The sequence below is a fragment of the Lissotriton helveticus genome, chromosome 11 (assembly GCF_964261635.1).
Source record: "Lissotriton helveticus chromosome 11, aLisHel1.1, whole genome shotgun sequence".
Classification (NCBI taxonomy): Eukaryota; Metazoa; Chordata; class Amphibia; order Caudata; family Salamandridae; genus Lissotriton; species Lissotriton helveticus.
Genome location: NC_136072.1, coordinates 1031429177 through 1031445755, shown reverse-complemented (window position 1 = coordinate 1031445755; position 16579 = coordinate 1031429177). Strand labels below are relative to the sequence as shown.

General features: G+C 47.0%; 1 protein-coding gene across 1 annotated transcript in view; it reads left to right on the top strand.

The window, feature by feature from the left end:
• Positions 1 to 16579, top strand: part of ALDH2 (aldehyde dehydrogenase 2 family member) — a 246488-nt gene that overhangs the window by 168232 nt on the left and 61677 nt on the right. The gene's annotated exons all lie outside the window — the stretch shown is intronic.

The following is a 16579-nucleotide window of genomic DNA, read 5'->3' as shown; positions in this document are numbered from 1 at the left end:
ACTTACTCACTTGGATTTTTAAGCCTGGGAGAAGAAGTCTTGAACTTTGGCTGTGGTTGACGTTGCAAAGCTGAGGAAGAAGTGAGGAGGTGGGGGCAGAGTGAGCAGCTGAGGCAGAGCAGAGGGGTGATACATGCTGGGCTCCAGGACACCAATCTTCAGGTTGGCATGCCGTGCCCCAGTGGTACACCTGACTCGAGGACTGTTATGGGGTCAGTGCTGGTAGCCATAGTAGCAGCAGTGGTGGCTGCTGCTGGGCACCAGCGACCCAACAACATCTGCCTGATCTACCAGGCTCGATCAAAGAGGTGAGCCAGGGTAGTCTCTCTCCATCCACCCGCTACCTGCCTGCCACCTGTGTTCTGTGTGCATCGTGCCTCTGCATTGAGCACGTTCACTTAGGTTTGCATACCTTCCAGCCAGGCCTACAGGGCATGCATAATACTGACTAAAAGGAGCCTAGAACCAGGGAAAAGGCAGAATCTTATTCTTAGCGGTACAAAAGGGGGTGGTGATGGACGGAGCATCTGAATCAATCAAACACTCACACCCAGTCAAAAGATCTGGGTTTAATCCATCACCGTTCTTTAGCCCACTCTGCCACCCCAGTTCAGACATGGCTATATGCAAATCAGTCTGACCCTGTGCCTCATGGGAACAGTCCAGCCCGAACTGCCAAGCCATGTCTTCCCTGGACCGGAAACAAGCTTCCGAGGACCGGTTTCTGGCATTTAAGCCGTCTTCAGCCCGGCTTGCTTGAATCCAGTGGCAAAATGAGCAAGGGACTCACGTCTGAGCATACCCTGCCACACTTATGGCGGCCAAAAGCGGTACAAAAGGGCGGTGATGGATTAAACCCAGATCAGTTGACTGGGGGTGAGTGTTTGATTTGCTCAAACGCTCCGTCCATCGTCCCCTTTTGTATCGCTTTGTTCGCCCTAAGTGTGGCAGGGTATGCTCAGACGTGAGTCCCTTGCTCACTTGGCCACTGGATTCAAGATAGCCTGGCTGATGAGGATTATGAATCCAAAACCGGTCCCAGGATGCTTGTTTCCGGTCCATGGAAGACATGGCTTGGCAATTCGGGCTGGACTGTTCCCATGAGGCACAGGGTCAGACTGATTTGCATATGGCCATGTCTGAAATGGGGTGGCTGAGTGGGCTAAAGAATGGTGATGGATTAAACCCAGATCAGTTGACTGGGGGTGAGTGTTTGATTTGCTCAAACGCTCCGTCCATCATCCCCTTTTGCATCGTTTAGAATCTTATTCTTATTCTTACGCTAGGTGCTGGTGGGCTCCGCCTGTCCAGTGGAAGAGGCCTTCATGGCTTGTTGGGGTCGGTGGTGGACGGCCATCAGCAGTGTCTGACCCCCGACCCGACCCCTCCCCCCCCCCCCACCCATTTGTGTTTAGTCACTGGGCCCGCAAACACCCTCTGAATACTTAAATCGCCCAAAGGAGATAGTGACCAGTAAATCGTCGCAGAATAGGGGCAGGTAGCTAGTGGTCGAGAGCTGTTGATGTCCTCGTGCCTCCCAAGTTTCTGCATCGCACTTGGTCAGGGCCTCTCAGCGGCCTCGGGAAGAAGGCAGCCCCAGCACAGGCAAGGCAGGGCAGGGCAGGGCAACAGCATTCAACAAGAAAAAGGGAGAAACCTAGAGGAACATATGAGCCCTTTAAGGATTAATAAGAATCCATTACGCCCGTGCACCAGGTTCACGACATCAAAATCCAATAAAGTCTGCCATAGTGGAGTAATATCAGCTGAAGGATAAAATCCAAAGGCCAGTGGATCTAATAGAGGTACAACATCGAGGGAATAGCTAAGCTGTGGTGCAGATTAGTTAAATTCACCATAGGGTTGAGCCGTGGGTTAGAAGAGATGACCTGGCTAGGTCCAAGTGCTGTTTGCATGCCCCACGTGAGCTCCCCGCCTTTGTCTTCGTTTCTATTGCCGTAAAAAAGGGGTACCACAAAGTACCACCTTTTGGATTCACAATGAGGTCTGGACACTTGAGGGCCTCTACAACCACAAATAAAATTGTGAAAACCGAAAATGGACACATTTGCATTTCTACCAATTTATATACTTCTCCTCCATCTGACAATTCCTCTTCAAGGTCAATGCAGGGCCCTGCTTTTTTCGAAGCCATGGGAGGCTCACCGAAGCATAGCAGCAGTGCTGGTATTCAACCAACCATTGTGGATTACTTTAAATACACTGAAACAACTAAAGCGGATGGAAGGTTTTTAAATAAGGCAGAATTTGAGTTGGGCTCCCTTTCAATGACTGTAAATACCCAAGTTATTTCAAACAAGGTTCTTGCCCTTTAACTCCTTCTCAGTCAAGAGTTGCATTGTTGTTAAGCCTGAACCAACAAAACCGCAGACCGAGCTACTGAAAAGTCAATATGCTTGTCGACTGAAATATAAAAAATCTGGATTAGAGTACGAACTTGAACAACACTGTTATTAACCAATCATTCAGCACTGATTCAAACATAAGCCAATTGGTACTCTCACCTTCATTGATGACACCGAGGATGCCGCTGTTAAAGTTGGAACTGGTTGATAAGATTATAAGGAGTGTCAATATTGCTCAGGAGGCACAAGATGTAATAGGCCTTAAATAGCCAAAGGACAAGCCCAATGCAGATCCCTTTATTCCAGTCTCTTAATTGATTTAAAACCAACTCTTACTCTGCTGAAATTAAACTTTGGTCATTTTGTGACGGAACTAGGCCCTTCTGAGGGCGAGAATCCGGATTCTATGAATAATTCTATGAATAATTCCCTTAAATTAGCAGATCTCTTTCCTGGCGAAAAATGATGCAATTAATTCTGCAGAGGTTAAATCTCCTAAAGATCTCCCCCTCTGGCCCATACTGGTGTTGCGTCGAAACTCGCCTGTACCACCAAATAATAGATCTGCAGATTAGGTACACCAACCCCCCCCCTCCTCTCACATGGGAGTACTAAGGTGTCCCTGCCAATGCGAACCTGTGTACCCCCACACCAATCGCGTCAACAACGTGCGCAGATTGGAGAAAAAGCTGTTATTCAGTGGTATGGGGATGTTTAGGAAGAGATACAGAAACTGCAGCAGCACCACCATTTTAATGATGGCTGTCCTCCCAGCCATTGATGGGGGCAATCGCAGCCAACGATCTATATTGCGTTCCAGTTTCTCGACAACCGGACCATAATTCAACTGCAAAATGCGATCCCTGTCCCTATGAATGTGGACACCCAAGTACTTCACAGACTCGTTGCCCCAGGTCAATGAGTAGTCAAACGTTCTTGCACATGCTGCGTCAGTCAGTTGGAGCACCTCCGACTTCTCCCAATTTATATGGAGTCCCGAGTTGGTGCCATACCGTGTCACCTCCCGGAGCAACGTTGTTAAGTTATCATCCGGGTGCCGCCCATAAATAATTATATCATCAGCGTAGAGTGTAAGCAGCAAGGGCCCGGTGTTAAACTGTAACCCTCTGTGGCTAAGCTTTTTGAACAGATGGCGCACCAGCAGGTTGAGCGCAATCACAAACAATAATGGGGACAAGGGAAATCCCTGACGCGTCGAATAGGACAGCGGCCGCAGTGACCATCGGAGAGATCCTATTCAATGTGGCAAACAGCGTACAGGTATTCAGAGCCGTGGATTTAAGAGGAATAAACCCCGACTACGCCGGAGAAATCAATTTCTCCACGATCAAGGCAAGTCTGGTAGCTAGCACTTTTGCTAAGAGTTTGTTATTGAAGTTCAAGAGGGACAAGGGGCGATACGAACTACATTTCAGAGCATCTATCCCGGGTTTGGGCAACAAAATTATAAAAGCTTCTCTCCAAATGGGTGGAAACGTTCCAACCTCAATGGCCTCCTGGTACATATCTATAAGATGAGGCACCAGTAGACTCTTATACTGTTTTTTAAAACAACCCGTAAATCCATCCAACCCAGTTGCTTTGGCCCCATCCAGCTCCTTAATGGCATCTGTTGCATCATCCTCCGAGAAGGGCTCTGCTAGGAATTCCTGGTAAGCTTTGTCCATCCAGGCAAATGAGACCTCATCATGGGTTCATTATAATCCGAGGGAAGGTCAGATGTTTTGGAGATATACAACGTGAATTAATATTTAAGAACCTCTCTCGGGACCCCCACATTACCTGTGATCCGCTCGCCTTCTTCCCCACTCAATTCCGATTTAAATGTAGGCCTGCGGGTTTGTTGCATCAATCTAGCCAACCTTCTACCAGGCCTTTCACCCTCCCCATACCGCCTGGCGATGGCGTATTTAGCTAGGAAATGTGCCTCTCGCTCCGCAGCTGTGCGACATTTTGCCAGGAGTGCTGCCTGCCTCTGCAAAGAGGGGGGACCAGTAGTAGTTGCACCACAGTCTAACTCCATGAGTTGTTCCTCTATCTGTGCAAGCGTGCGGCGCAGAGCCTTAAGTTCACCAGTATTCTTTGAGATACATATCCCCCTTGCATAGGCCTTGAAGGCCTCCCACAATGTAGCCTTGGAGTCCACCAACCCGACGTTGATCGTAAAGTATTCAGTTATCGCTTCCCCTAGCTCTGTAGCAAACACAGCGTCCCTCAAAGCCATATCCGGAAAGCGCCAAGGCTGCTCTACCCCTCCCGCCCTAGGGGTAAGCAATTTTACCAGCACAGGGGAATGATCGGATAGTGTGCATGGTAGGTGAGTGACTTCATTAACCCATAGCACCACCCCAGCAGATAGGCACCAATAGTCCAACTGTGTCCACATATTGTAGGGTGCGGAGTAATGTGTGTACCCCTCCCAGTCCACACAGTGATATTGCCATGGATCCACCAACCCTATCTGGTCAATAGTATTCAACACCACACGCCGCGCTCTCGGTTTTGTAGCTATTGCGTGCGCTGTGCTATCACGCCCCGGGTCCAGCAGTAGATTGAAATCCCCACCCATGTAAATACAATCCGCCCCCATACGAACTATATGATTGTGTAGAACTTCAAAGAACCAGGGTCATCCACATTTGGGGTATATACATTACCAAACACAGAGTGTTCAAGCAGGGATCCTTTTATCAATAAATAGAGACCCTCCACAACCCGATGGACCCCTCCTCCCTGAATGGAACCTATTTATGTATTAACACTGCGAACCCCCCCTAGCATATGAACTATGTAATTGGTCCCCTGCTTACACTTATGGGTATTATTCAAACCCCGAACATTCCAAGACATCAGCGTCATATTGGCATCCGTAACAACCTTATTAACTATTGCCTACATTCTGCGACTCTATCACGCTGATAGCTAGGCCTTGTATGAACCACTGTAAAGTACAATTGCAAGAACCACAAAGTAGAAATAATAGTCTACAAACCCACAACCCCTCCACGGACCACCCATCCCCCACACCAAACAATGGTGTAAAATCCCCAACCCGTATAACCATAAAGAAAGAATCATGCAAACAAAAAAGACATACCATTCATCTAGAGCCATGTGCAACTGCACTGGAGAGGGGGGGGGGGTTGGGAGGCGAGCGGGAGGGTGACAACACCCCGCCACATCCACTGACATTGGCACAGGTGCCTCCATAGGGCGTACTAGCGTGGCAAAGGCACGGTACATTAGCGGTGTAGCTCAAAAATTGCAGCGCAATGTTCCATGATTACTACACCGAAACAGGTGCGGCAAGGCTAGGAGGCAGAAAAGAGGTCCGCACTTGCACCAAAGTCCGGTATATCCTGTGGTGAATGCGTGGCAGGGTTAGAGTGCTTCTGGCAAAACTCCTGAGCATTGTGTGGAGATCCAAACACTCAGGACTGACCGTTGACGTCCACCTTCAGTCGTGCCGGGTACAACATCCCATAACGTAAACCCAACTTGCGCAGGGCCGCCTTCACTCCTGTATATTTTCTGCGGGCGTCTTGGACCATGGTGGTGAAATCCAGGTACAGGGAAATGTTTGAGCCCTGCCACACCAGCTGGCCCTTCTCTCGTGCCAGTTGTAGGGCCGTGTCCCTTTCTCTAAAGTTGAGGAGACGGGCTATGATTGGTCTAGGCGGGCACCCTGGGTTGGGTCGTGGCCCCAAAATACGGTGGGTCCGCTCGACGACAAAGTTGGTTGTAAAGGACTCAGTCAAGCATATCTGTTAAAAGCGTTTACACGAAGCAATCCAGGTGCTCAGCATTGGTGGATTCGAGCACACCCATTATACAAATGTTGTTCCTCCGCCCCCTAGCTTCCAAGTCTTTTTGTTCTTGATGGCTACAGACTTAAGGAGCTTTTCCATCCTCTCATACCTCTTCGCAGTCTGGGCTGTGCCATCCTCCAGATCAGATATTCCACCCTCCGCTACCGTTAGGCGCCCTTCATACGAGTCCAGCTGGGCCCCAATGGAGTCTAATCTTCTATCAAGGGCATCAAAACGGGTGTCTAAGGCCTTAAATCCAGCCCGCACGCCTAGACCCCACAGTGGCAGGCGTGTCGTCACCCTCCGCAATGCTGGATTGCTATACGGCAGTGTTGGTGCCAGAGGGCTTGAAAGGCAGGATGCTTTGTGTGGGGTCCTTGCACCCCATTCCCCCAAGGCTTGAGCTAAATGTGGCCCCAGGCACACTAGCACCCCCCGGTGGTCAGCCCAGAAATCTGTAGTGGGGAGGGCCCCACACGTAGATTGGGTGTGGCGCTGCACCGCGTAGTACAGGTCACGGTGCGGGAACATCCAGCAAGCATGGCCAACCACCATGAAATGGCAGACGGAAAGGGACATTGTAATCCCCATGGCGGTTCCTGAGCAGGCACCACCCGCCTGTAGGGATCACTGTCCCTCCGACGGTCCTACAGGCTCCTTGAGCCCGTCTGATGCGAGGTGGACGGTCCATGAGCCAGATGCCTCTGCCTGCCACATCGTAATGCGGCGGACGGACCTGCAGGGGCAGATGGCGGTGAGACCACTACGGACGACCTGACGGTGGAGTTCCCACCGCCATCTTGCTTGCTTGCTCTTTCCAGCTTCTGTCCTCTGCCCTCACCTGCCCTTCACTTTGTCCCCACCCTGTTTCTCTGTGAACCTCTTCCCTCGCCTCCTGAGACCGAACTATTTTGTCTGATGACCGATGGAGCTACCTGGTATAGCTATAGGGGAGATGGGCCGTGGATTCCCTCCTTGGTCGTCACCTACCCAGTCGGTCTTTAGACAGACTTCCCTTTGTCTCTACTGTTGTCTCTTCCCTTATCCTCACTTTCTCACCTCCTCTACCCCCTCTGCTTTTCTCTCTCCTTTCTCTCCTCTCCCATTGTATTGCTGATTGTTTGATGTAATGTGTAATTGTCGATCTTTCTCTGTTATATTGTTGAACCACATTGTTGCACTTTTTGACTCTCCTATCGTCTCCTCCCGCATCCTCCCTCTATTTATGTCTCTCCTTCTCTCCTCTTCAATGTATTAAGACTGAACTATTCTGTCTGATGCCCGATGGAGCTACCTGGTTTGCTATAGGGGAGATGAGCCGTGGATTCTCTCCTTGGTCGTCACCTACCCAGTCGGTCTTTAGACAGACTTCATTCCGTCTCTCCGGTTTTCTCGTCCCTTATCCTCCCTTTCTCCTCCCCTGCCCCCTCCACTACTTTTCTCTCTCCTTTCTCTCCTCTCCTAATTGTATTGCCTATTTTTTTGATGTATTGTGTAATTGTTGAACTTTTCTGTTACTTTGTTGATGCTCTTGTAAAGCGCTCTGATACCTTTGGGTCTAGCTAGCGCTATATAAAACTCTTTAAATAAATGAAATCGTAATCAGGCTCTAGTGACTAGACTTGACCCGGAATCATGGCAAGGGAGTATTTTAAAAACCATCTATAAGACCAACACCCTGGAAAATCCATTAAACTATTGGCTTTTAGCCCTAACAGATGTTGAGGCGAAGATTTTTGCATCAAGCCTACTTAAGGATCTCAATGAGTGGGCAGTATCGACCTACATATTACCAATTTACCAATCGGGATTCTGAAAAGGCCAGTCAACAACTAAAAATGTATTGTTTCTTACTTTGATGTCAACACAAGCAATCTACAAAAGGCAAAAAGTGTACATCTGATTTGCTGATTTAAAAGCTTTTTTTGATACTGTGCCACGCAAGTTGCTATGGTCAAAGCTAGCTACCTGGGGTATGCCACATAAATGTCTTTATGATTATCCTCCTACATACCAACATGTGTCCAGGTGAAACTGGGAGATGGCAACAGCTTGACCCGGTGATTTGACACCTTTAGTGACCTGAAGCAAGGTTGCATGCTCACACCATGTTGTTTAAGGGCCATTTCAGTACCCTACGGGCTAAAAGACAGCCACTCATTTTTGCATTTATAAATTTGCACAACAAGTTCTCATGCCCTAGCCATGAGAATTTAGTCAAAATCATGAAGTCTAAGCTGGTTCCTGCATTACCCTATGGCTCGATCTTTTTGTGGTGTCGATGCCAAACTATTGGACCATTTACAAATTAAAGCTTTCCAGTGGCGTCACTAGGGGTGTGCGGGGGGTGCGGACCGCACCGGGTGACACCTATCACATGGGGTGACACCAATCTGACTGGTTACGCTGTGTAAAACAGGCAGTTCAGCAGTCTCGCATTTGCTCTGCTTTATAATTAGGAGGAACACAGACTCTGAGCAGTCAGTGGAATAAGGAAATAGTTTCATACGGGCACGATTTCATTACGCAGTCTCTCTATCTCAAATTCACTTGCATTTTGGAACAAACGTGACTGATGTGACAGGGTTGGACTGGTGATGAATCAACATAAAAGGCTCCACGCGGATGCCCGGCCCTGCTCCCACACATGCAGATGCACTGCCCTCCCCCCAACTCTCACACAGGATGGAGGAACACAGAAAGGCGCCCTAGAGTTAACACAAGCTGGGACAGTTGTCAAGTCGCCTTGTTTAATAAGAGTTCCATGATGTATGTCGCAACAACTATTGGTGTAACTGAGGGACGAAGACAAATGCAATGATCAGCAATAATGAATAACAGCGGCGAGACAGACATGACAATCCAGTTTGCTGTTATTTAAAAAAGCACAATAGAAATAAATAAAACACATGCAGGGTTGTAATGGGGCGGAAAATATGCCCATGAACCAAAATACAAGCGGCCTCTGTTAGTGAGTTAGAAAGCTAAAAAAGCGGCCCGTGTTTGCAAATTGGGACAGTTTAGAACTAAAGACTGGCTCTGTAGGTGTTTTGCAAAGTATAGAACACTGCATGGATTTGTGTTTGCTGTAGGCAATGTTTATTTAAATAACTAATAAATAACAAAACCCGGACCAGCAGACCATAAAACAGGCCATACACTGACCTGTCAGAGCAGCCTCTGGGTCACTGCCTGATTGCCCTTTAGCAAAAGACACACAGATGATGGACGGAATGCAGAGCAAATCAAACATTCACCCCCAGTCAAGAGATCTGGGCTAAATCCATCATACTTTTGCTTACTGAGACTTCGGATTTCTTAGCGGTTTTAATTTTAGCACTGTATGCTTTTGTTGACTGGGGCTCTTAGACATTACACTTGCTTCACTGTCCAGGACCGGGAGTTCGGACCGGCAGTTACTTCCTGGCTCTCACCACTCGATAACTAGCAGCGGCGTAGCTAGGGGGGAGCAGTGGGGGCGGTCCGCACCAGCCTGCAGTGCGGCACTATTTTGGGGGCGGCGGCGGCACAGTGCACACATTACGTGCAATTAGTGCACTGTGCAAGCGCACCTGCTTACAACAAATACTGCAGGGCACACCACGCACGTACGCACCATCTACTAGCACAGTGGTGATGGTGCGATGCGTGGAGGCGGCGTACTCAGTTTGTGGGTCCCGGGGCCGTCAATCTTATAGCGTTACCAATGACGACCCTGGGCCAGCCCCCGCGCTGTGCTCCTCTGACGCGTGCCACCACCACGCACTTAGACTGAGTGGAGACAGTCTCGGCAGGGGAGTGCTGCTGGGTGATTTGCAGAACCCCTACTCTAGGGGCCCAGCCACCACCACGGTGGAGTCTAAAGAAAAGGTAAGATGTCACTGTGAGTTGAGTAAGAGTTTTGGCACACTCTTTAAAACTTTTCTACAGCGATATGTATACCAGGTGGATGGTAATTTAATAATAATAATATAATTCTTTATTCGGTTAATCACGAAGAAAACCATAAAAGAAAGTCAGCAATAAAAAATCCATGCATATAGAAATAAGAAAAGACATTTCATAAAAAACATTATACAGTTAGAACAGCGAACATATGTTTAAAAAGAGAAAATATTTGCTTTTAAAAGTCATTGTTTTTTCTTGTGCATGTTGCTAAAGATTTTTTCTATGGTTCATAATACATTTTAAAAAGTTTAGAACTAAGTAGCAAACTTCTTCAGACTCTAAGGATTGCAGTCGATAAAAGGCCGGTCGACACTGTCTAAGGCCCCACCGCCTGCATATCGGGAGAATCCAACGTTTTCTGTGAGGGTGGTAAAATTTGCAAAACATAATAACGTGGATATTTGATTGAATGGATTTCCCGTCGCAAGGACATGGGGGCATACTTTGTTCCCAGGCCTTATTTATGGGGAAAGCAACCAGTCTGAAAAAAAGGTTCAGTCTGAGCCTGGTCAACAGCATCCTCTCATATATTTTGGTCTGTAAGGTAAGATATTGTTGAATACCAAAGGTTTGCTGGACTATATTCGCGTGGATCACTGATGGTTTTGCAGCATCGGCAGACAATCTTAGTGTTTCCAGATGTCGTAGGGCAAGTTCCTTGAGCTCCTTTTTTGAGAGAGAAGCAATCGACTCTGGTTGAAGGTAGTATTTTTCAAACCCAAGGTCAGTAAAAAAAAATTCTGATATAACGGAGCCACTTCAGTCTGAGGGAGTGGTCGAGTGACATTGTATCAGTCACTATCGACTGAGTTAATGTATTCGTATCCGAAACCCAGATACGCCTCCACAAGAGCAAAGGTTGGATTTTGATAAGATCCTGGAGATAGGGAATTCCCAGTTCCATATGGGAGGCGTAGGTTGATGAGCCTTTCGGGGTGGCAAGAAGAAATCTAATGAATTCATTTTCAATTTTCTGTAGGGCGCCAACATCTGTGTGACCCCAAATTCCTGCTCCATAGAGAGCAATGGCCTGGCACTTGGCTTTATAAATTCTCAACAGTTCTACTGGGCGCCTCCTTCCCAGTTTCCGTGAGAGACTGCAAGGCCGCTGTCGAACGCTTAAAAAGATGGCATCTAGTGTCCACAGCTGGTTTCCATGTTAGCTTGTCGTCTATCATGATCCCGAGGTATGGATATTGTGTGGTGGTCTCAAGTGGTTGGTTGTCAAGGAAGATGTTTTTTGTACCTTTCTTCGCCCCCCCGTGATCATGACAAACGTTTTTTTTACGTTGACCTTTAGGTCCAAAGAGTTCATGAATGAGGTGTATCTATTAAGTGAGTACTGGAGTTCACGGGGAGTTCGGGCCAGGATGACGGCGTCATCCGCGTAAAGGAGCGCTGGGATCGGTCTCTGTTTCAGTTTTGGGATGTCCTGGGCCCCCCTCAACATCTCTTCCTCCAGGCCATTGGTGTAGAGTGAGAAGAGAAAGGGGGCCAGGACGCAGCCCTGCCTGACTCCCCGCTCCACCCCGAATGACGCCGTCAACTCACCATTCTTTCCAAAGCGGACTCTCGCCGAGGCCCCAGAATACAACTCTCTCAGGAGATCCAACAGGGAGGGGTCCACGTCCATTTCTCTTAGGACTGTCCATAGTTTGGAGTGTGAGACACAGTCAAAAGCGGCAGACAGGTCTACGTAGACCATGTATACCGTGGTTTTCTTGGCATGCATGTATTTGGCCATTATAAGACTGAGATTGAGTGCCTGCTCTACTGTCCCAAGGCCTTCTCTGAAACCGAATTGAAGATCCGAGATGATGGCTTTTTCCTCGCTCCACTGTTGGAGTCTCTCCAAAATGACCCTCCCCACCACTTTGCCGAGGGAGTCCAAAAGAGAAATAGGACGATAGCATTTCGCATCCTGGCGATCCCCCTTCTTGAAAATGGGGACCATGATTGATCTGGTCCAGGAGTCTAAAATACCTTCGCTGGCTGCAGCTGCACAGACTCTTGTGAGGATGGGTGCCCAGAGATCTTGATTAAATTTAAAAAGGTCAACTGAGACGCCATCGGGGCCCGGGGCTTTTCCTGTCTTGCTTCTTTCCAAAGCCACCAAGATTTCAGAGATGTCAAAGGATATTGGGATTGGATATTGTACCTCGTTGTAAGGGTTTGATGGATGGTCTGCAGTTCCATGATCTTTGAATATATTTCCAAAGTGGGCTATCCAAGTTCCCTCATCTATGGCCACCTCTATCTTGGGAGAGTTGTTATCTGAGAGGTATGGGGATCTGACCGTTCTCCAGAAATCCTTGCTGTTTTTCGATAAGGAGCTCTTGTCTAGGTCTTTCCACAGTTTCTCTTTCATTTGTTGTAATCTTACCCTACGATCCTTTTTGTATTGCCTTCTCAGGAGTTGAATGAGGCCCACATCTCTTGGCTTTTTATGAAGGGCAGATTTTAGGTCGGTTAGGGCCCTCGTGCAGTTGTGGTCAAACCATCCTTTTTTTACTTGATGTTTGTTTGTTACTTTCCCCGTAAGCAGTTCTTTGGCTACTGCCAAGATTTCGCCAAAATTTAGAAGGACCTCTGAATGATTTAGCGCTGGGTCCAGGCAGTTGATAATATTCGGATATGCCTGGTTCACTAATTTCTTCGTGAGTTTTTTGCGGGTCGATCTTCTCCCATTTTATGGAATAACCGTTATGTTTCCCTAATTGCAATCTGTCTTGGGTAAGAGCTTTTGCTATGTCAGTGGCCTTGGATTTGTATTCTGGGGGATGAAGTTCTATCCTTAATGCATAGTGATCGCTTAGTGTGTTTGTCATTACTTTGTAGTCTGTGACCATTGTGGTAAGACCTTGAGAGAGCAGGATATAGTCCACTGTTGTCTGGTGGCCTCTGCCCACGTAGGTTGGGTCAAACTGGTGTTCCTTCGCCTTTGGGGAATTAGCGATCACTAAGTCAAACTCTGACAGTATGTTATTCATAACTTTGCCGGATTTGTTGTGGGCGAAGTGGGCTAATGGAGCTTCGTGTTCGTCCACAAACCCACAGCATTGGGAGACTGCCATTGTGCATGGATGAAGGTTAAAATCGCCTCCCCAAAGAAGATGAATCATTTTGGAGTTAGTTAGGATGGTAATTTTTTGGACTTCAGTGCATTTCATAGGATAGTACCGCCATTTCAGAATGGCAGGTTGCGTGACTGTAAAAATGCCTATGTGATGCAGATTGATACTCTTGAACTGGACTCCTCGTTTTTGTGGCAAATCATTTTGTATGAACATAATGTTTTCTCTTAGCAAATATTAGTATTTCTCAATAGGGTGCACATACATGGGGCAATAAGATTCCTCCCCTCTTGCACACATCTGTCTAGAGTGTGTGGGAAGTTCTCTCCTGCGCGCACGGTACCCCCGCCCCGCCTCCCAGTTTCTGTCCTAGTGCGCTGTGGGGTTCGTTGAAGTGTGGGAGGGAGAAGCCTTGACTCTTTTCAGGATGCTGGTGGCTCGAGCCCTCTGCGCCTCCCCACCCCTCTCTCTTTGCTCTCCATGATGTGTGTGGTTTTTTCTGCACGCAAATACACTCAGACAGGGCACCCATTGACTTGCAGTTTTTGCAGCATGCCGTGCGATTAGATTATTAGAAGAGTGATTAGAAAAGAGACCCTTTTAGATGGACATTGGTTTCCACAAACAGCGGTTGCCAAGAGTGTGTTCCGGCCGCAGGAAGGACTGCGCTTTGAAACTCTGGACTTTTTTGCAATGGCTATTTACTGGGTTTTTTTTGTTGCTTTCGTGTGGCACTATGGACCCTAGTGCAAGCAGGAGGAAATGTGACCACAACCTCCGTGTGCGAGAGCAAAAAATAGTGACAATTGACGTGAGATTGGGCACTTTACACCCCAGAGCCCCGGTGCCACTGCACCTGCTATGCTAAGAACAGCTACGTACCTATTTGCTTTGTCAGTCTCAAGGTACTGTATTAGGAGCTTTCTCAACATTTTAACATGGCAGTTAGTTTCGCCCAGAGTGTGCTGTGTTGTCAAGTCATAGTGTGTCATCATATTGACAAGTGTGTAGCTGCCGTGTTGTTCAGTGCAGTGTCTTTTTAGTCTAGTCTCGCGCCTGCCTGTGCAGTGTGGTGCTGTTTTTCTTGAATATTGCCACATAACATAGGGTGCACTCTAGTGTTATGGTTTAGTGAGGGTTCTTGAGGCCTACTGTGGGTCAATATTACTTAGCTTTGTACCACACTGTTTAGTCTGGTGCCATATTGACCAGTGTTGCGCTATCGGGGTAGCCAGAGTGGTGCCATTTTGTCTAGCGTGGTGTCATGTTGCTAAGCTGGTGTCATATCATCCATTGCCTGGCCATTGTGTTTTGTGTGGTGACAATTTGTCTATTGTGGGGTCCTTCTCTCTAGTGTGATGCTGTACTGTTCATTGTGATGCCATGTTAACCAACGTTGTGCCATGTTGTTTAATATGGTGCCATCACGTTTCCCACTGTGGCTTCATACTTTCTAGTGTAATGTCCATGTTGTGTTGTGCATTGTGGCTCAATGTTTTAGGTTGTCCAAAGCAATGCTATAATGTGTATCTCTGGTGTTAATCTTGGTAGCATGCTGCCATGTTGTGTTGTCCTGTGTTGTCTTGTGTGGTATCATGTTGTCTAGTGTGATGGCATTGTATTGGGTCATGTTGTTCAGCACAGTACCATGTTGTATGTTGTCCTGTGTTGTGCTGCTGTGTAGTCCTCTGTGGAGCTGCCATGCTGTGCGCACTTTATTACCATACTGCACAGTGTTACGTCATGTTTTCTAATATTCCATTCTGTTGATTAATGTGATGTCTTGTTGTCTGTTGTGGTGCCATGTTGTTCAGTGCAGTGCCACTATGCAGTCCAGTGTGGTGAGACCGCAGTGCCATGCTCTGGTGTTGTGTTGTGCAGTGCCACCATGCCGTCCGGTGTGGTGTGACCGCAGTGCCATGCTCTGGTATGTTGTTCAGTGCAGTGCCACCATGTAGTCTGGTGTGGTGTGACCACAGTGCCATGCTTGGTGTTGTGTTATTCAGTGCAGTTCCACCGGAGGAGGTCCATGCAGTAAGTCGTGAGGGGGGTGACACCATGAGTTACCCGCACCGGGTGACACCAACCCTAGTGACGCCACTGAAGCTTTCAAATCTATCTTCAAAATCCCAAAGAGCATAAGCCATGCAGAAATTCGGTTGGAGTTCGGCCTACAAAGCCACATTTTAGTGAGACAGGCAGCCTTTAAAAAAAGTTTACATAGCCTTCTTTTATCTGAACCTGGCTGGCCCCTTGGCTAATGTGTGCTTGCAAGAACTTACAAATCATTATTTTACAAGTGTTTGGAGATCCTACTTATCTGAGTTCCTGCATACCTTCGACTACCAACCATCAGGGTTCTATGGAATAAATAAAGCCTCTGAAGATTCTTCTCAATTGTGCTAGAAATGTCTTATCTTAGCGGCAACAAAGCATGCTTGGACTATTATCAAATCATTTGGAAAACTTGAGGTCCAGCCTTATTTATGGGCACACCTCCCACCACATATGAGGAATTTATTTCTCAGGTTAAGACTTGGCAGGTACGCAGCCAAGGATGACACCCCAAGGCGGGTGCAACAATGGCCAACAAACTGTTGTAGACGTTGATATTATCCAAAAGAATCTTTATTGCATATAGTCTGTGGTTGCCCTTGTCTTCTCCAAGTACGACTAACTTTGTTGAAACTATTGCTCATTGAACTTGGTGTGAGAACATGTCGTCAAACCATTAGTGTTTATCTGTAAAATCTATTTCTCTGATCTGTCGATTTATCAAGTACTTGTTGGTGGATAATATGTTGAAATTAGTCTAACAATCTTCATAGATAACCATGGAGTAGAAGTACATCACCTTAGTGCTACACATAATGAAATGTATCCGGTTTATTGAGGACGATTTGATGATTTTTAAGAACTGTTGAGTTTTGCTCAAATCTGTAATTTCGAAATATGTAACATATAGTGGCAGGATGAGTGGACTAAGCAAGGTTGAACCTATATCTAACATTTTTAGTAATCTCGAAATCTAACAAATGGCGGTAATAAGTGGAATAAGCATTGTCGCTCCATTGTCTAATATTTTAGTATGGATTGTAATTCTTAAAGCACTTTAGTGTTATTTTGCACTAATCTTTAATCCATGATAGATATGTATTTTAATATAGATTATAATTATTAAGGCACTTCAGCGTTACCTTGCACCAATTTTTGCACAGTGATAGATTTTGTTTATAGATTGAAATGTTTTATTGAATTGCAAATGGTTATAGCCAATCACTTTTTTGCTCTGACCATGACCAAAGTATAGCAGCGTGAAGTTCTGTGCTAACGTTTTCACATATTTTAATGATTTTTATTG